This window comes from Arachis ipaensis, chromosome B7 (genome assembly GCF_059453495.1).
Source record: "Arachis ipaensis isolate K30076 ecotype BB chromosome B7, ASM5945349v1, whole genome shotgun sequence".
NCBI lineage: Eukaryota > Viridiplantae > Streptophyta > Magnoliopsida > Fabales > Fabaceae > Arachis > Arachis ipaensis.
Genome location: NC_142442.1, coordinates 5,550,001 through 5,571,696, shown reverse-complemented (window position 1 = coordinate 5,571,696; position 21,696 = coordinate 5,550,001). Strand labels below are relative to the sequence as shown.

At 34.1% G+C, this 21,696-nt stretch overlaps 2 pseudogenes; one reads left to right on the top strand and one right to left on the bottom strand.

Moving 5' to 3' along the window:
* Nucleotides 1-1,062: 1,062 nt before the first annotated feature.
* LOC148550220 (protein FAR1-RELATED SEQUENCE 5-like) lies at nt 1,063-2,133 on the bottom strand (annotated as a pseudogene).
* A 3,088-nt stretch (nt 2,134-5,221) lies between these two features.
* LOC107606562 (AT-rich interactive domain-containing protein 1-like) lies at nt 5,222-6,616 on the top strand (annotated as a pseudogene).
* The last annotated feature ends 15,080 nt before the right edge of the window (nt 6,617-21,696 follow it).

The window sequence follows — 21,696 nt, the reverse complement described above, 5'->3', positions numbered from 1 at the left end:
AGCTAAAAGATAAGATAAGATAATTTAATTTAAATCTCCTAAGTATAAGATAACTAATTTAAATCAGATTTGATTTTATTGGAGTAGATCATATTTAATTTAAAATTAATATTCCTAAAAATACTACTAAACAAAACAGAACTAAATCAAATCTTCTAATAAACCTTAACAATAAAGCAAACTAAAATATAGGCCTAAACATGCATAGTGACACCCATAAAATTTATTCATAAAAAATTGTGTAAATTGTCTCACAAAGTATTTAAATAGACTCCTAACAAACTAATTAAAAAATAATATATGATAAGATAACTTAATTTAAATGTCCGAAAGATAAGATAACTAATTTAAAGTAGATTTGATCTAATTGGATTATATCATATTTAATTTAAATTTAAAATCCTAAAGATATCATAACTAATTTAAATCAGGGTTGATCTTATTAGATTAGATTATATTTAATTTTAATTTAAATTTTTTAAAAATACTACTAAACAAATCAAAACTAAATCAAATTTTCTAACAAATCCTAACAACAAAACAAACTAAAATATAGATCTAATAATAATTTCGAAAATTAATATTAAATTTGTGTCTTTTACTAGACTTGAAAAACACGTTTGAGCCTCTTGCTTTCCTGACTTAGGCTTGGTTTGGTAGAGCTTTTGAGGAGGTGTTGGTGCTTTTTAGGCATCAGATTTGATGGTCCCAAGATGTTTGGACCATTAAATGATCCCATAACAAAATATGTTTTTTAAGTTTTTAATAATTGCTTAATAGTCCATATCTAATTTTAATTACAAATTAATCTTTTAGCGCATAAACCATATAATGCCAATGATCTTCAAACTCCGAAACTTCATAATCGAACAGCATGCATTTCTTAAATTCAGAAGTAAATGTGGGGTTGCTTAGGTTAGAAGTGGCATTCCTCAGCAGATGTCACACACACAAACGGTGCTAGGCCCCAGGAAACACCGCTTCAATTGCCTTTTTCATCGTTCCATGTCCATCTGTTATCACACACCCAGGTGCTTTACCCCTCATGGTGTCCAGGAACTGTTATAGCAACCAAGTGTAAGTTTGCTCATTCTCATTTGCAATTAGCGCAGCGGCAAACACAATTGTTTGGTTATGGTGATTGACTCCAGAAAACACAACCAGTGGACACATATACTTATTCTTCCAATATGTCGCATCAAATGCCACGACATCCCCAAACAAACCATAATCCAGCTAACTGCAATTATCCAACCAAAACAGGTGGACCAAACGACCGTCCTTGTCCGCCAAATAATGCACAAACATTCCTGGATTCGCCTGCGCCGTTGATTCCAAGAACTTAAGGCAAGTCGTGGCATCCCTGCCAATGAGCCTCCGTTGCTTGCCTATCTGGTTATACATATCCCTCTTTAGAAACGAAAGGTTTTGGTATCCCCCGGCAGTGTGCACAAAAGATGAATAAATCTGTGGCGTTTTAATCCCAACTCTAAGCATCATGTTCATTTGTTCCAGGGCGGCTGCATTCATTTTCCTTTGCTCCGGTAGCATGAAAGTCAGTCTATCGTCCAACAACTCGTGGTTGTGAACGTCCTGAAAGTACGATATTATCCATCTACCACTTTTCGAGTGCACGTGGATGCGCATTTATGCCTCACAGCCGCATTTGGTCTCCGCCTTTGGCTCACGTTTCCGTCGCATGCCGTCGTGAACGGACCCCATTTCTCTGAACCCCTGTCGAAAACATACAAATTCTTGTTGCGTAACCTCATTCCTCACATTTCGCTGAATCTTATTCTTCTTCATAGCGAAACCATTCATCTTCGTATACAAACTATAAAACAAGAATGCCACCGATCGATATGAAAAATGGCACATCATAATCTCCTTTGTAGTTATTTCCTTGAAATTGATACACAGCTCTGCAATACCGTCGACTGCTCTCTCTTCCCAGTTGTCAAAGAAGCTGTCCCCGAAATTCTCATGTGCATCCGACTCCACCCCTAATTCCCCATCCTCAACTTCATCACCGAATTCGTCGCCACCAGGACCAAAGGCATTGCTTCCATCGCCTCCCTCTTCTTCAGCAGACAACGGCCGATAACATTCGTCCGCCGCGGATTCTCCCTCCATGCAGGCCTGTGCAGAAATGGCGTTCACAGATTAACATGTTTTTACATTAGAAATAATACTCTGTAACAAAAAATTAGCAAAACTCTACCATGCTCCGTCCTAACTTGTTTACCACCCAGAAATTAGATTCTAAAACAATATCACCGCCAACAGCCACAGAAACCACTCAGCCTAGATCCATTACATTTAGGGTTTCGCCGTCACTTAAGACGCTGGTTTATGGTCGTCGAGGTGCATCTCGTCGCTCTCCCAAATGAGCTAAAACCCAGACAACAACCCATTCATACAGAGGGGTGCGAATGAAAATATGTATAAATTTAGGTGTCATAATACTATATGCAGAAGTATATAGGCAATGTTGTAAAATACCTAAAGACCTGACACCAAAGCAGAAACTTGTGTCAGTGGTCACCAGTGCATCCTTCTCCTCAATTGGGCCGGTGCAGGCTATAACTCTACCTATCACACATCTCGTGTTCCCCATCCACTCCTCCTTAACCTCTTACTTTTCTTTCCTTATTTAACTCAAATTTTAAACTTTTTCTCTCTATTCAAATTTCTAACCCTTTTTTCAACCGCTGCCAGTAATCAAGTACGTATGACTCACTTGCACATGAACCAATTACAAAATTACGCTCAAAAGCGAAAGTTACAGTTACCAATGTACACTTTTATTAAATTACTCTTCTACCTTAGCTCATGACAACAATAAAAAAGTCTCATGGCCCACAAATACAACTCAAATATGGTTCTAAAAATCAGACCGGACCGGCTAGTCCAACCGGTTCAATTGGGAACCAGCAACGTCAACGGTCCGGTCGTATATCGAAAACCGGTAATTGAAGAATCGGCGAAAAACCGTTGAACTGGCCGGTTCTTACTAAACGATGCCGTTTTGCCAAACACCCTCATTTTTCAATTTTCACCCTAGATGTCAGCAGCCTCACCTTCTTCCCCTGCCTCCAACTGCTGCTTCTCCTCTCCAACAACAGTGGCGCCGCATCCAACTACTCCAAGGTTCCCTGCGTTTTCGCCGGCGCCAGCCGCTAGTTCGCCGCCGTTCGTCCAGCGCTCTGACCCTCACAACCCGCCGTTCTTTGACGGTGCGTTCGACTTCGCATTCTCTGCAAGGCTCGACGAGGCGCTATTCCCGGCGATATTCGCTACAGAGATGGATCGCCGTGCCAGATCTGGTGGCTTGTGTATTGTCGCCGTCGCGAGTGCGGGGATGATGAGGTGAGGGAGGTCGTTTATCTGTTCAGTAATGTTACCTTGGCTGGAATGAGAATGACAAGTATGTTATGCGAACTTCTTGGTTCATTCTTGATTTTTCACTGCTTACTGGGTTTTTCACTTTTTCCTTTTATTGCAGATGATATATACATAGAAGTTGTAGATTGATAATGTCATGGGTAATTCAGTTTGCTGCATTGCATTACTAAGTATCTATTGTTCTAATGAATAAAAAAATATAAATTGATATGAATCGAACAGGTTCTGCTTTGTGAACAGGTTTTGCACTTGACTATGGAATAGGTAAGTGTTGTTGTTGAAATTATTGCTAAAAATGGATTTGTTATGCTGCTACTGCTATAAATTAATTTCTTTCTAGCTCTTAACCTCTTGTTAGGAAGTTTCACATGCCACATACTTAATTCTGTGTTGTATGTATTGCAAAGGGTACAATAAAACTAGGCCGGTTAGCAAAGGAATTAGCAGCCGATGTAAATATTAAACACAAAGCCAAAGGACTGCTTCCTCGTCCAATGGGTTATGTAACAATTAAGTGTCAATTTTAGTTGTGTCATTCCTTTAGTAATTATTTGGCAAAAGAATTTCTCTTATTGCTCAAAAGAATTCCTTACCTTATCTAATATCCATACAAAGAAAACATAATTTAAACCGTATGAGTACATGAGTAGTAATTTTGTGCTTCTTTCTCTGTTGCAGCATTCTTATAACTCCTAAATGATATAAATATAGTGAAACACATTGTATGAGTGAAAGTTTGGATCAGTAAATTGCATAACCAAAATAATCTATCTGATTGCTGCCTATAATCTTTAGGCTATTTCTTGTGTTTTTCATTTTACAAAAATAAGTTTATTTTTCTTTTTAAGTTTTACACTAGTTCTCACTCTTTAGTACTTGTTTCAAATGAATATAACTAAGTTGACATGAATTATTCATGTCACTGTATAAAGGTTCGAGCTGGAATAGTTGGATATCCTAATGTTGGAAAGTCATCATTGATAAACCATTTACTAAAGCGAAGAATGTGCCGTGCAGCCCCAGACCAGGAGTTACCCTAATTGTTCATGAACTTGTATTCTGTTAAAGTTGAAACTAATGGCTTCTAATGTTGAGTACTTAACAAATTTTTGGGAATTTTGATAATTGATGACAAATTTTCATGTTGGCATTTAATATTTAGATATTTCTTTTTACTATTTAACTTTCTAGTTTGTATTTTGACAAGATCATATGGTTTTGGTTGATGATATTTCATGTAGTGTTTTAAATTTTGAAGATATTTTAAGATTTATATTAGATTATAATTATATTTTAGGATGTTTCTTTATAATTTATTTATTATTTTATTTTAAAATGATTTTTTCTAGTTGAACCAGTGACTAGAGCGGTTTGGTGACCAGTCCGGTTCTCAGAACCTTGAATCCAACTGAATATATAAATTCAATTACAATTTTAGTATTTATTATCTTATCTTATCTTTATCTTATCTTTAATTGTTCTTATTTTTAGCGTGTTTGGCAAATTTCTAGTAGTAAAAATAAAAGCACTAGAAAAAAAAAATATCTTTTTTGAGAAGCTGTAATTTATATCTTTTTTTAAAAGATCTTTTTCTCTTAAAAAAAGATGTTTTTCATCTAATAAATAAACAAAAAGTACTTTTATATCGTTATATCTAAACATAATTGATAGATAAAAAGATCTTTTTGCATGAGATACCCAAAGATAAAATTACTTTTACTTTTCCATAAGATCTTTTAAAAAAAGATAACTCGAAAAAAAGATCTTTTCTTAGAAGATCTTTATCTTTATTTGCTTTTATCTTTCATAGGCTAATGCTCTATATATATTTAGTTTTACCTTCATAATTCAATTCAATTCAATTAACAATCAATAAAATTTCTTCCTCTTTTCTTTTCCTATTCTTTCACAATTTTATCATGGTTAAGAGTGTATGCGTCTTACTAGATCGGAGAAAGTTGTGTAGAACTACTAGAGTTAGGTGCTTGAATGAGCTCAGTGGTTCCAAAAAAATTGTGGCTAGTGTTGGAAACTTATGCAGCCGTAATTATGCAATGGATAGACTCAACCATTTGAATGGAAGTAAAACATCAATAGCGGATATATCTGATGCAGTAAACAGCATGACTAGAGTTTCGGATGGTGGCAAGAGGTGTGATAGTGGCGATGAAGATAGTATTAATAAGGGGAGCTCTGGTCGTAAGAGGAAGAGAGAGTCTATGTCAGAAATGCTGCACTGGATTCTTGATAGGGCTGAGAATCCTTGTGATCCTGCAATGGGTTCAATGCCCAAAAAGTCAAAGTGGAAGTCATATGGTAGTGAAGAGATCTGGAAGCAGGCTTTGTTGTTCCGGGAAGCTGTATTTCTCAAAATCGATCACCGTAGTTTGCAGGGTCAAAGGATGCATCCTTGCATGTATGATGATCAGGTCGGGGCAAACTACAATCTTAGGGAGAGATTAAAAACTACATCTGGTGATGGCTCTTCACATGCTGGAGGAACAAAGGGAGGCTCTAGTGCTGAGAAATGGTCACTTGATGAACCTGCCACCGTGCCCATTCCTATTGGCCCGGCCCATCAAGCTGAAGTTCCTGAATGGACTGGCATGGCTGTTGAGAGTGATTCAAAATGGTTTGGAAACCAAATATGGCCAGCAGCAAAGGTGAATACCAATCTTATCGAAAGGGATCCCATTGGAGCTGGAAGAAAAGATTCATGTGGCTGCCAATTTCAAGGTTCTGTTGAGTGTATCCAATTTCATGTTGCTCAGAAAAGGGCTAAACTTAAGCTAGAATTGGGTGATGCATTTTACATGTGGAATTTACACAAGACAGGGGAAGATGTTAGGCGAGAGAAGAAGTTTAAGGATGTGGTGAAAGCAAACCCTCTTTCACATAGACATGTTTTTGGGAACAAATTTTCAAATCATTTCCTACAAAGATCAGGGAAGATTTATTGAGTTACTACTTCAATGTCTTCCTCTTGAAGCGAAGGGGATACCAGATTTGGAATACTCCAAATGACATCAACAGCGATGATGGTGAAGCAGAATATGGACCATTGAAGAATTCTTTCGGACATAACAAAGATAACCCTCGCACTACCTTATTACAAAGGGAAGATAGCAAGTTCCTGAAGTCACACGCTTCCTTGAGAAGAGAGTTTGGCCATTTGTGCTTCTTAGTGGCAGCAATCTTCGTGTTTAGATAAATTAAATTTATTTATTATTGTCATTATTTTTATACAATTATTGGTATTACTGTCTTATTAATTTATTCAAAAAGTAATTAAAATTTGAAACTAATTGGTATAAAATATTACAAATATAAAACTAAGAGAAATTCTTATTTGTACAAGAACGAACCTAATAAATAATTATTCTATTTAATATATAATTAAAAATATTTTTTGTTGTATGAAAAAGAAATATATGCAACATTATATTTTATTTACTTATTATAATTTATTAAGATAAAATTACGTAATTAACTTTTTTAAACATTAATTATTTTTTTTGCATGCAATATAGAAATAAATGAATATAATATTTATTTAGTAGACCTAGTTATGTAAAATATTTTTGTTATCATATTATTTAATGAACCAAAGAAAAGAAAATGTTATTTTAAAAAACTAATAATATATTTTTAATAATATTATTAATACAAAATAATAAATGTTAAATATTCTTTTAAATTGTATATATTATTTAAAATATAATAAAGTAACATATTTTAATAAAAAATTTATACAATTAAAAATTATATCAATATTTTTTTATATGAATTTTTTTATTAAACTTCTTTTTCTTTTGCAAGAACAATTAAAATATCATCCAGATATGATAAACATTAATATAAATATTTAACTCTATTTTCTATTTGGTTCGAATTTGGTTAGTAATAAAATATGACATATATATGCATATATACATATATATAAATTAGAGTCATACAATATAGATTATCTAACATAACCTACCCTATCATACATATGAACATATGAAAGATAAATACATAAAATATTTAAAATATAAATGATGTGAAAAAAGGTTTTGACAAACAAATACTAATTTTTCTATTTTTTTATTAGCTTTTTTTTTTAAAACAGATTAACTAGATATGTAACACGGCAAAGGATTTGATGATCTTGTAACGTTTGGATTATTAAATGGTATGATAATAAAACATGTTTTTTTTATTTTTTAATAATTACTAAATAGTCTTTATCTAATTTTAATTATAAATTAATCCTTTACATATTATTTAATTATAAAATCTATTTTTGATTTTATAAATTATTATTTTATTATTCATCCCGCTACGTTACCAACAGCGTTTCTGCCAACTTCTGGCCAACTCTTATTTATGACTGTATTTAACGGAAGTGTCTTTGTGCATGTGTCTAACAAAAATATCTTTTTTATGGCTGTGTCTAATGGAAGTGTCTTTATATATATATTTTTTGGATGTGTCTCTTTACACATGTGTTTAAAATATAATAATTAATTATTGTTGGCAATAAGTTGGCAGATAGTATATTGGTACCCTATACTTTTCCATAATCAAAAACAAAAACAATAACTAATGAGATCTTCCATTAATCGTAATAATTTTTTGGTAATTCGAATCGATTAAAATTTTATCTTTGATCCGTTACATTCGTATAGAATTGTAAGATCATATTTGTTAAAAAATCAATGAATTTGATTCACAAAACAATCCATTGAATTTCACGTTCTCATAATTCAACCGATTGAACATGGGATTAATATATATTCACTGTTTTCCGTAAGCTGTGTTATTCGCAAAGGGTGTGAATCTGAGTTGAGATTTTAGAAGGAAAAGGAAGGAATGAGAAGGGTTTGAAGAATAACTGAGATTTTTCATTCACTTACTTTTGCTGTAAAAACTCAACTCACAAACACCCCGCCAAAAGAGACAAACCGGTTGAAAAATTTTATCTCATTGTCTCAAGTCACTCTCAACATTCGAGCAGTGTCCCAATTAGATGAAAATATGGAAAAGAAAAGGTTGTAGCAGGAGTATTGGATGTGGCCTTAAGTTTGGGAACATAGCGCAAGCTTGAGACTATCAATGCAAATAAAACTTCCGCATGCATATCTATTTTTTCATTTAGAATCACCCATTGATGCTTAATAACCACCAAAAACGTCTCCGAATTATTTAAACGCTGACAGAAATGAACCCGAATTTTACTATCGACAAAAATACCTTTAAATAATTTAAAAACATAACAACAATACCCAACGGTAAATATATATTTTTAAAAAATGCCTTAGAAATTGAATTTTGATGTGATTTTTTCCAAAAATAATTAAAAAAATGAGATATTATTATTCTTAAAATTTGATAATTTTTTTCTAAGCATATATTTTTTTGTGATTTTTTAAAAGTATTATTAGTTGTTAACAAAAAAATATATACACAACGAAAAATCACCAAATTTTAAGGATACTAATATCTCATTTTCTTAATCATGCTTGCAAAAAATTGTATCAAAATTCAATCTCTAATATATTTTTTGAGAAATACATATTTAATGTTAGATAATCTTGCAAAAAAACTAACATTAAATATGTATTTCTCAAAATATACATTAGAGATTTAATTTTGATGCAATTTTTTGTAAGCATAATTAAAAAAATGAGATATTATTATTCTTAAAATTTGGTAATTTTTTGTTAAGTATATATTATTTTGTAATTTTTTAAAAGTATTATTGGTTGTTAACAAAAATAATTATAAAAAATTATATACTTAACAAAAAATTACCAATTTTTATGTATAATAATATATTATTTTTATAATCATGCTTGCAAAAAATTGCATCAAAATTCAATCTTTAAGATATTTTTTTAAAATATATATTTACTATTGAGTATTGTTGTTGTGTTTTTAAATTATTTGAAGGCATTTTTATAGATAGTAAAATTTAGATATATTTTTGTCAGCGTTTGAATAATTCGGGAGCGTTTTTGATGGTTAATCCATTGATAAATTATTTTTTGTTGCAGGAAAAAGTATTTCAATCAAAAGTGCATCCTGCTTCAATCAACAGTGAATATATATTTAAGTAATAACTTTACCTAAATTACAATCTCTGAAAGGATGATAAAATACTCAAATTATCCTAAATATATATATATATATATATATAATTCTTAAAAGGAGAAGTAAAAAAAAGATAAAGAGATAAATCAAGATGCATATATTTTTAATTCTCAAGGAGAAGTAAAAAAGATAAAATATTCACAAAACATTCGTGTTTCTTCATATTGCTTTTAACATGAATAATCGATTGAATTAGAAAAAAATCTACATTCTAAACATCATTTAATCGATTGTGTAAAAGTTACAATTGATTGATTTTTGAAAAAATCATACTATCATTTAACATTTAATCGATTGTTTTGTGGGAAACCAGAATTTCAATCGATTGAATTATGGAAAACCTGAAATTCAATCAATTGTTTTGTGAATCCAATCGATTGATTTTTCTAAGAAACACGATTTCACAATTTTATAGGGATGTAGTGGATCAAAGATAAAATTTTAATAGATTAGGATCGACAAAAAGATTATTACGATTAATGGAAGATCTAATTCGTTATTGATTTTATTTTTTATTATTAATAAATGTGATAGAAGAACTATAGAAATCACAAGAGAAATTGGACAGATTAGGAATTACACGTAAACCGTTAAAGGGGTATAACGGTTAAGATTGGAACATCGTAAATCGCTGTACCCTTCTCACAATTTATTCAGTTTTGGCATTCGTGAAGAAATCACTCGAGGGTTGTCGCGGTTTCTTCTTGTCTGTGTTCTAATGTAAACCACTATACTCTCTAGCAGTTTACGTGTAATTCCTAATCCACCCAACTCCTCTCGCAGTTTCCATAAATATGTAAAAGTTGCATTTCTGTATGCAATATTTAAAAGTTGTAATTTGGTAATATTAGTTTGCGAATAATTTATTTTGGTAACTTGCCCTAAATAAAATATGCAAAATATTGTACATGATCCTAATTTTATTTGGAGAAGGATTTGTGAAATTTGATTTTTTTTAATATGATAAAATATTAATTGAACTCTGCTAGAGAGATAATGAGAAATCTTGACAATGTGTACAATAGACTGGTTATTAAGCCAAATAGGAGTAAAAAATAAAAACCACTCCACAAATTACCCTAAATCCAAAAACTCTCATTCAGTAACCGTTTTCACCCTGACATCGCTCTTTCTCCCCAATAAGCAGCCACCCTGTATCCCCTCCTCCATCACCATTGTGAGATCGTCAACAAACAACCATCCACGTCGTTATTAAAATAATAGAAATTCTTCGCACACAAGCGATTAAGGCTTGTATGCCTTACAAGTCCAATTAAAACTAACGCTCAAAACGTGCTGCTACTATTACGTAGGTTTCACGCGCTATATAACAAAACGTGCGAATATATAACTTCCAATTTTAAAAGATTTCGTTTTCTTCTTCGTTCTCCTTCTTGCCAAATTTCTTCGTTCTCCTTCTCGCGTGTCTTTCCTTGCCTTTTTTATCGTTCTTTTCCCTCATTTATCACTGGTTTGTTCTTCGTCATTGATGTGAGTTCCTCTCTCTGTAACTCTAGCTTCATTTTTTTCGATTTTCTGGTTTCTGAAATCAAATTTTGAACTCGTTTTGAAGATAATGGATGATTCAACCTTAGATTGTCAGCTGAATCAGGGCGAAGTGGATTATGAATTTCAATTTAACGAAGTTTCTGAGGTTTGATTTACATTCAGCTAATTACGATTACTCTGAATTTTGATGCAGTTATTCGTCTATGATTGTCTAGATGAATAATTGGTGATCATTGACTGTGAAATTAATGCGTGAACATAAATCTGTGGATTGAATCTAATGTATTAGTTTTGATTAATTATCTGCAATTTATAGCAGATGCTCGGGTGTAGATAAGAATTTTTTGGGTGTATTTTAGGGGAAGCTTGGGTGTATTTACAGTTTATCGCTTTTTTTTATTTTAGTTGAGTTGTTGTTCGGGTGTAGATCAGACATTATTGGGTGTATTTTTTGTTTTTGACATAGTGTATTCTGCAGCCTCTCTGTGTTGTTGATGACCAGTTTGTTCCGAAGGTTGGAATGACCTTTACCACCATTGAAGATGCTGGAAAATTTTACAGGGACTACGCCAAGGCTGCAGGTTTTTATACAAGAGTTCGGAGCACAAATAGAAAGGGAAACGAGATTAAGAATCAGTTGATTACATGTAGCAGAGAAGAAAAATAGAAATCTAAAATATCTCCGACCGAGAAGATAAATCCGACAGCCGGTTTAAACTGTCCAGCAAGAATTTATATACACACATTGAAAGATGTTGGTGCTTGGATCATTTCAAAAGTTGTGCTGCATCATTCACACCCTTGCTGTCCAATTAAAGCAGAGATGCTCAAACAGCACAGGGAACTAAGCATGTCCATTCATCGTACAATAGAGAATAACGAGGAGGCTGGTATTAGACCAAGCAAAACTTACCAATCATTTGTTGTGGCAGCTGGGGGTCACCGCGAGTTAAATTTTATTGAAAAGGATGTGAGGAATTACATTACGAGAGAAGTGCGAAATGTTTCTGAACAAGAAGATGTGAAGGAATTCGGAAAATATTTGTTAAGAATGAAAGAGAAGAATCAGAATTTCTTTTTTGAGCTTGAACTCGAGGAGGATCAATCGATTAAGTTGGCTTTTTAGGCTGATGCAAGAAGTAGAGCTTCCTTTGAGTATTTCGGAGATGTTATTTCATTTGACACCATGTACAATACAAACAGGTAATAAACTGTCCCTGTTTATGATGTTAAATTAATGTTTTTTTATGAATCTGCCGCAGAAGTGTATATTGGGTGTATAAAATCATTTTTTGGGTGTACGTAATAATTTTTCATTCTGCACTATGGTAATTTGTTTCAGGTATAATTTGGTTTGTGGTTCTTTTGTCGGGGTGAATCACCACGGTCAGTCAACACTTCTTGGATGCTCTTTGATGAAAAGCGAAGAAATTGAATCATTCAAATGGTTATTTCAATGTTGGCTTCGTTGCATGGGAGGAAATGCTCCGAAAGGGTTTCTCACCGATCAATGCGCATCAATGAAAAGGGCTTTAGAGGCTTGTATGCCAACAACAATTCACCGTTGGTGTATTTGGCACATCATGAAGAAGATTCCAAGCAAATTAAACGGGTACAAGGGACATGCAGAAATTGAACAAGAAATGAGCCAAGTTGTTTGGAACTCTCATAGTAAAGACTCATTTGATAGGAATTGGAATGATTTTCTGCTGAATTTTGGTCTTGTGGACAACAAATGGCTTTCAGGTAATGTTTGTTTAAAATCTACAGCAGAGGTGTAAATTGAATTTTTTTCGGGTGTATTTATAGTCTGTTTTTGGGTGTATTCTGCAGATCTCTATGAAGACCGTCATATATGGGTTCCAATCTATCTGGATCACCACTTTTGGGTAGGGATGAGAAGCACACAAAGGAGCGAGAACATGCATTCATTTTTTAACAAGTTTATTACCCGAAACAGCTCGCTTATTCAATTTGTCAAACAATACGATAATTGTCTCGGAAGCAGGGAGCAAGCAGAGAGAGAATCAGATGCTGCAGATTTTCATACGGTCATACCGTGTGCAACCAAATCCTCCATTGAAGCTCAGTTTCAAGATGTGTACACTCATTAAAAGTTTAGGGAAGTCCAAGCACAATTCAGAGGAAAGGCAAATTGCATCACTAGATTAACGAATTCCGCTCTAGGCTATTCAGTATATGAAGTTGGAGAAGAAGTTTCCAGCTCAATATTCAACAAGTTTGTGGTTACTTACGACTCAGTAGCAGTCGAGGTAAAATGTCAATGCTTATTATTCGAGTCAAGAGGGATATTGTGCCGTCACGCACTAAGCGTGTTAAGCTTTGAACGAGTAAGCCAAGTGTCACCTAGATATATACTGGAACGATGGAGCAAGAAGGTAAAGAGGCGACACACACACATCAAGAGTAGCCACGACGAGCCACTGTTGGAGCCAAGAAGCAAGAGGTTTGACGAATTGGTTTTTCGTTCGCAAAATATTTGCGAATTTACATCAGAATTGGAGGAGCTGACTGCAATTCTGCACCATGCGTACGATAACGTCATGGTTGAGATGGAATCAAAGGAAGGGGACATCTTCTTTATCTCACGAAGACGCCAACTTGGAATCCGTTAACGAGCTTCAAAGTCCTCCAAGGATTCGAACAAGAGGACGTCCAAAAAATAAGCTAGGTTCAAAGTTGGACAAACAGATTGCAAATGGCACAAAGAAGAAGAAAACGAAAGCTTTAAATGAGGTAAAAATGATGTTCTTTAAATATGTGGTAATTAAGTTTAATTTTCTCGTTAATAGTTTAGCTAATATGTGAGTTTGTTATATTCAGTTAAACCTCTTTGATGCCGCATCAGTGGTGCATTCAAATTCCAGCCAATATCAATGATGTGTTATGAATTATCAGTTCAGGGTACCAGCATCAGCGGATAACTCTTTGGGTGTATAGTTACAGAATATGGGTGTAAAAGCACTGTTCTTTTGGGTGTATTTTTGTGAATTTTCTTATGTTTCACATTTTACATATATATACATATATATATTTCACAATCTATTGTTTATGTTATAAAATATTGTTTGTTTTTTTTTTACTACGGTTTAAGGGTTTTAGGGTTTAGAGTTTAGGGTTTTAAGGTTTAGGGTTTAGGGTTTTAGGTTTTAGGTTTTAAGGTTTAGGGTTTAGGGTTTTAGGGTTTTAGGGTTTTAGGGTTTACAGTTTAGGTTTTAGTGTTTAGGGTTTAGTATTTAGGATTTAGGTTTTAGTGTTTAGTGTTTAGGGTTTAGGGTTTAGGATTCAAGGTTTTAGGGATAAAGCATCAGGGGGATAGAATTTTGGGTGTATATTCAACTTTCTTTGGGTGTAAAAAATGTCAGGTCATGGGTGTATATTTGGTTTGATATTTTCCTTCATATTATAGTACCTGTAATTCAGACATTTTGAATACAGCAGAGAGAATTTTACTCATAATTGGCAAATTTTTATAGCATGTGTTCAATTTGTTACAAGACTATATATAACAGTTACATTAATCAGTGTCAATATCCTTAGAATCTATATGACAATATGGACTCAATAACAATGAGGATGGCTTGGACAGTCTTATTGCATTACTTCCTCTAATGGCTTCAGCTTTATCTTGATTCATTTTATGGAATAGAATCCGGGAAGCACATTCTACTCTAAAGTGGTCCACCTCGTCCTACAGTTAAAAAGAATATTCTGTTTAACCAACCATGTTAATTGAGTAAAGTAATACAAAGTTATTTAGTTTTAAACACATTTACCTGGGTCCAATTGTCCCACTCATACTTTTTCCTTTTAATGTTTGCGGACTGAAATATCTCAAGCCACTTCATTACGTAGATATCACAGTCATAGCTGAAAACCAAGAAAATAAATTACAAATTACATATAGGAAAGTTTCATTTTCAGAGTGAAAGATTTATACCTTGTCTTTTGGTCTGAGATGTGAAGGTATGGTGGTACAATTTCCTTGTCCTTGTCCCTTGTCTTCAGAGGTGCCCCCCAGCATATACTTTAATTCGTGAAATTACATATCCCTTAAAACACAAAACAAATCAGTAATACATGAATAAATTCAATAAAGGGATACACCCAAAGGAGCACAAAGTTACACCTTATATTGAACATAAATACACCCAACTATTAAAATACAGAACACAGAACCAACGTACAATGAATGTATTCAGGGCAGTTCTCTCATCGGACGGAGATTTCATGTGATATGGGTTGACTATATAAAATTTTCACTTTCTTGTATCAGCCAACCATAACCACCAATGTTGTAAATGGCAAATAGGTGCAAATATCTGAAATATGTTCAGATTGAACAATGTTTTAGTTTATTTGGCACATAAGTAAAAAATGGTAATAAGAAGTTTTAGAAATGAAAACTTACATAACGATGCGATGCTAATTTTTTATGGTCCAAGAAGGGTATAAACATTGAGTAGTCTTCCACCTTGAACGGCTTATTCGTTTTAGGCCGTAAGAATACCCCTTATGGATGATTTGCAATGGCCATGTTCTGCAAAAATTGTGAACCACCAAATGAATACAGAAAATACACCCAAACGAATCTAGAAAATACACCCAAATGAATACACAGCTTACACCTAATTTAACACAGAAAATACACCCAAATGAACACATAAAATACACCTGATTTAACACAGAAAATACACCCTAAGGAATGCAGAAAATACACCCAAAATTCGTTTAAGCAACCCTTACCACAATATCAGGGGGGAGACAGTATACTTCTTCTTGAAACCTTTTAATCTTTTGCTGGTTTAGGATGAAGCACATGGCAGAGACAATCTAGAAAAAGATGTCGAAATAAATTTTACATCAATCAGCATTGCAGTTAATTTTGGTGATAAAAACATTAATATTATTGTAATATTACCTCAGCTTCTATATGTGTTTCAGCTGCGAGTGATGCAAGGTAGAGTTTTGACAAAGTGTATCTATCTTGGGCTTGGAGTGTGCAGACCTTGTCAAACTCATTAGTTAGTTCATCTGCGTATGTCTTCACTCGTATGGTCCAGAGAAAATATACCTAATTTAACATAGAAAATACACCCAAATGAACACATAAAATACACCCGATTTAACACAGAAAATACACCCGAAGGAATGCAGAAAATACACCCGAAGGAATGCAGAAAATACACCCAAAATTCGTTGAAGCAACCCTTACCACAATATCAGGGGAGAAACAGTATACTTCTTCTTGAAATCTTTTAATCTTTTGCTGGTTTAGGATGAAGCACATGGCAGAGACAATCTAGAAAAAGATGCCGAAATCAATTTTACATCAATCAGCATTGCAGTTAATTTTGGTGATAAAAACATTAATGTTATTGTAATATTACCTCAGCTTCTATATGCATTTCAGCTGCGAGTGATGCAAGGTGGAGTTTTGACAAAGTGTATCTATCTTGGACTTGGAGTGTGCAGATCTTGTCAAACTCATTAGTTAGTTCATCTGCGTATGTCTTCACTCGTATGGTCCAGAGGTAACATTTCTCTTTCATGTCAGAAGTATCTTCATTCGTCCTCGCAGGAGTTTCAAACTTCTCGAAACTCTCTCCGCCACTTTTTTCTTTTGTTGTCACCCCACCACTTGTAATTTTTTGTACCAGATCCCCTAATTGTTCTAGCAGTTTTGGAGTTTCTGGAGTTTTTGCCCTCCCTCCATCTTGCGTTGACGCTCCCTCCTGTGTTGTTGCTTTTTCTTGGCTTGAATCAGTCAAGCCAAGGCTGAATGATGGCATTGGATATGTTTTAGGAACATACGATGCTGTCCGTGCCATCATCATCAGCGCAACAGCGTCTTCTGGGGCTGGATTACTGCATGATCATGTATAACGTATTATAAGAATAAGAATATACGAATGATAACCAAACATTGATTTTACTCTGATGAACTTACATTTTAGATGGAGTTGGGGGAAGCGTGGGTGTGCTTTCTTCAAGTTGTTGGGGGGGGGGGTTTGGGAGTGCTGCAGGGTTACATAAAATTAATCATGTTATAAAAAAACTAGTCAGGGATCAATCGTGAAAATATACACCCCAACAGGGGCAATATACACCCAAATTGTAACCAAATACACACCCAAGACTATTTCTTACCTTTTTTAGTTCCTTCAATTTGTAGCACAGGGGTTGGTTCATTTTCTGTCTCAGGTGTTTGTTCAATTTCTGACATAGTGGTTGTTTGGGACAGTGGTAGACAAACTTGAATCGGAACTCTAAACAAGAAGAAAAATAAAAGGTTAACAAAGCCTCCGAAAATAAAAAGGTTATAAGGTTGAAATTTTCTTGAAAAACTCACATTGCAAGCGCTTCGGACTGTGTCTCTTCCCTCACAACCATCATGTTCTCTTCAGTTGGCTCACTGGCTGACTCTACAACCAGACTCAACCTAAAATACACCCTAAGAAAATAAAAAATACACCTGAAGCATTCAAAAGAAAGACATGTTTTGTTTTTTGAGAACTTACATACTTGCAATTTTTGCTTTTTTTCCTGCCTTTTTTTCCTCGAATAAAACATTAAAGGACTTTTTTTTCTAAAAAAATATATACAGAATTAGAAGTAGAAGGCAATAAAAGAATAAAAGTAACTGTTATTTGAAAGAGAAATTACATGCTTTCTGCTGGTTTGTTTACGCTACTTTGGTCTATGTGTCCTTGAGATGAAGGATCATCACTTTCTAAGTTTACATCCGGTATTCTAAACATAATAGAGTACATGTTATTCATAAAAAATACCATACTATTAAATCAGGATAAGAATATTTTATCAAATAAAGCTTCTTACGTTTCAGATGAGACATAGTGACCTTCCGTCGATCGCAGGTCAGCTTCCTTCTCCCTGGAAAACAACAAACAATTATTAGCAATGAAAACACCTTAAAATCTAAAATATACACCCCGACAAGACATACCCCTGTGCAGCAGATTTTTCATTGTTTTCCCTTAAGAATTCATTTAATTCTTTAGTTCCAATTTCAGATCTGACAGTACATGCATAAAAGAACATGTTAACAAATATAATTTTGATGATAGATGGTAATATAGCTTACAAAGTACTGTACCCATGATAGGATTGAGCTTGCTCAGGAGATGAATCCTCAACAATGACCTTTTTCTTTTTGGATTGTGTCCTGGGGGAAAAAATAAGTATGAATCAGAAATACAAAATTAATTTGATCACAAAATACTAACCAAAGAAGTGCTTACTTTTGTGGTGTTCTCTAAGTCTTTTTCTTTATTTTTTGCTTCTCTACTGGTGATGATTCTTCGCTTCTAAAAGTTAATAAGAGACGCTCTGTTAATACATAAAATCTTGATAATAAACCCAAAGGAAAGCAGTAATAATTTTAGAACATTACTCATCATTTGATTCAGATTCTGAATTAGAATCCTCCTTAATCTTCTTTCTTTTTTTGGACTCCATTCTAGAAGGCAAACAATTATTATTTATAAACATACTAAAAGGGACAAAATACACCCAAATAAATGCACCAAATACACCCAAATAAATTCATAAAATACACCCAAATGAATTCATAAAATACACCCAAATGAATGCACAAAATACACCCAACTGGATAAACAAAATACACCCAATTGGATAAACAAAAATACATCCAAGTATGTTACTTACTTTTTGGCTTTTTAGGTGGGTTGTTTCCTTGTTGAATCCTCTGAGTCTTCTTCAGTTTCAGACTCAGAGGTAGAATGGACCTCACTTTCAGCTGTTTCAGTCTCAGATGATGATGATGAACTTGCCTTTCTTTTTTATTTTTTTGGTTTTTCTTTTTTTTTTCTTTTTTCTTTATTTCTTTCATTTTCTCCTTTGTTTCGGCCATCTTTACAATTCCCTGAAACATTAGAAATTTTAGTTAGCAGCATTCAGGTAAATAAAATACACCCAAGATATTTTGTTCACTTACCATATGTTCCTCCATTTCTGCCCTCATTCTTTCAACTAACTGCTCTTTAGTCCAGTTGGCAATCCAGGGTTCTGGAGGTCTTTCTGCCCTCTTCTTGTCTTTATTTTTTGATAGATGAAAGTAAACTATCATCAGGGCAAACAGGCAGCCATCAATTGCCTTTTTCTTTTGCAGATTGTAATCTGTTATGCCCTTGATGATAAAATTCAAAACATGTGCTCCCCAGTTCCGCTCTGTTATTGTGTCCATCTTGAAAATTGGTGCCATGCGCACAGGGGAGATTTTGTTTATTGTTGTTGGTAACAGGAACGCCATCTGTATATAGAGGATGAAAATCCTCTTGAACATGAGGCGATCCTGTTTATTATCAACACCAATAGCCATCATCTCATCTGTCAGATTTTTGAGGGTCTTCCCCTGAAATCTTCTAAAAATTTGTTTGTCGTCTTCAGAAAGATCCTTATAATTGACTTTCTGAGAAAATAGATCTCCTTCAAAAAGGAAAATAACATAGTATGAAAATCACTTGAAATACACCCAAGCATCAGTTGAAATACACCTGAATATGGCTCATATACACCTATGTTTGTAGCGAGTTACCTGACGCGTTGATGCCAAGCACAGCCTCTTATTTTTTGGTCTTACTTTAAAAGAACCGTAGCCGGTTTCGAGTCTGTTTTCCCCTAATTTAAAGGAGTTAGCCAACTCCCTTAATATTTGGTGATGCACCCTTAGCGGCGAGATGTGCATCAGGCCACCAAATTCCAAATTCCTAACAATTTCTTTCTTTTCCTCGCTCATATTTCTGAATTTGTCACTTAATAAATGGGTTGCACACTTAAGGTCTTTGGTTTGCTGTAAACAAAGCAAAATTAGAGTCAGATATATTTCTATTATGAAAAACTGATTTGATCAAAGACATATATTTGTTCTTACATTTTTTCCAGCTTGATTTTTGTCTGCCATTTTTTCTGAAATGAAAAATACACCCATAGATATCAGTCAGATACACCCATAGAATATGGATTCTTATAAGTATTTAATTAGATCAATTCAAAATGATGTTCCAATTCACTCAAACATGCATAAATATACAAGGTCAAGCAATATACACCCAAGGACAAGCAATATTTAGAACACTTGCAACAGTTGATTATATTACATTATATCAGTTCAGAAATATACACCCAACAAATTATGCCATATACACCCAATAAATTACTCCATATACACCCACCAAATTACGCAATATACTCCCAAACATCAGTTACGAGAAGAACTAGAACAAGAAGAACAGTAAAACCTAGAACAACTAAGAAGAATAGTAAAACTTAGAACCAAGAAGAACAGTAAAATCTAGAACAAGAAGAACATTAAAAACAGTAAAATGAGAGCTAGAACAAGAAGAACAGTAAAACGTAGAAGAACAGTAAAACCTAGTTCTTCGATTTTGAAATGTGGAAAATCTACAAGATGAGTAAAATAGTAACGTACCTTGAGTAATATATCTTCGTTTTTTCTGGAGATTGTTGATGGAGAGCTCTATCCTGTGTTGATGGTTTCTGCTAATCTTCGCGACGAGTTCTATCTCTTCAGTTTGGAATGTTGCACGAAAATGGACGGTTTGTATTTTCTTCGAAGGAGAAGTGGAAGAGTGCGCCATAACGAGCGCTTTTTGCGAAGCGCAACCGTTGAGTTGTGCGCGTGTAAATGACGCTCCATTCAAAGTGAGTGAGTGCGCGTGTATTTTTTATGGGGTGGGCCAACTTGTAACACTTGTAGGCCGTTTTTGCTTGCATGTGTAGCAGTGACCATTAAGAATTAAAATAACTATCTACATCCCTAGTGAATTGAACATCCATCACATTTGCGGGTTGGAGAGAGTCGACAACGACCAGATTGTGAAAGAGGGCAGAATTAAATCAGAGGAGTTAAAGAAGAGAAAAAAGAGAGCTAAAGATTCTATATCTTCATTGATTGTGGATATGTGGATACATAGCAACCAAAGCTATGGACCAACAAATTTTTTCCCATCTCTGCCATTGATTATGTATCTTCATTGATTGTGGATGTATAGCACGGGGTGATGCACGTATGAAACGACCGCCTCGTCTATCCCTTATATGTTGTGGATGAAGATGTTGCGACGGTGAAACCCGCCAGCTGCCGGGGGCTGCGCGAATCGCTCTTTGTGCGCGAAGGGGGTGTTCGAACGTCCGCAGTGAGCAGGACGGCATCGGCGAGTGCTCTGGGCGGCGACGGACCGGTGAGAAGGGAAGAGATGAGGCGAGAAGAAGACTCTGAAGAAGTGAAATTACATACGGAAAAGGGGAGTTGCGGTACATGTAACTACCACTTATTGCAAATACTTATTTTTTTGAATTCAAAATGAAAAATTATTAAATATTAATTAAATTAATTATCATCTACTCTTAATTTTCTTTTTACCCCTATTGTACACATTATACACTAAACTTATGGTCTCCCAAGTCCCAATACTTTCTCATATTAATAATATTTTATTTTTGCAAGAGTTTTCTTAAAGTTTGAGTAACGAAATTATATGTCAAGCTTGAAACATTGTAGCCATTTTTAGAGCATTTGTTCTTAATTCTCATTCTATTGGCATAGAAGAGCTTCTAGTTTAA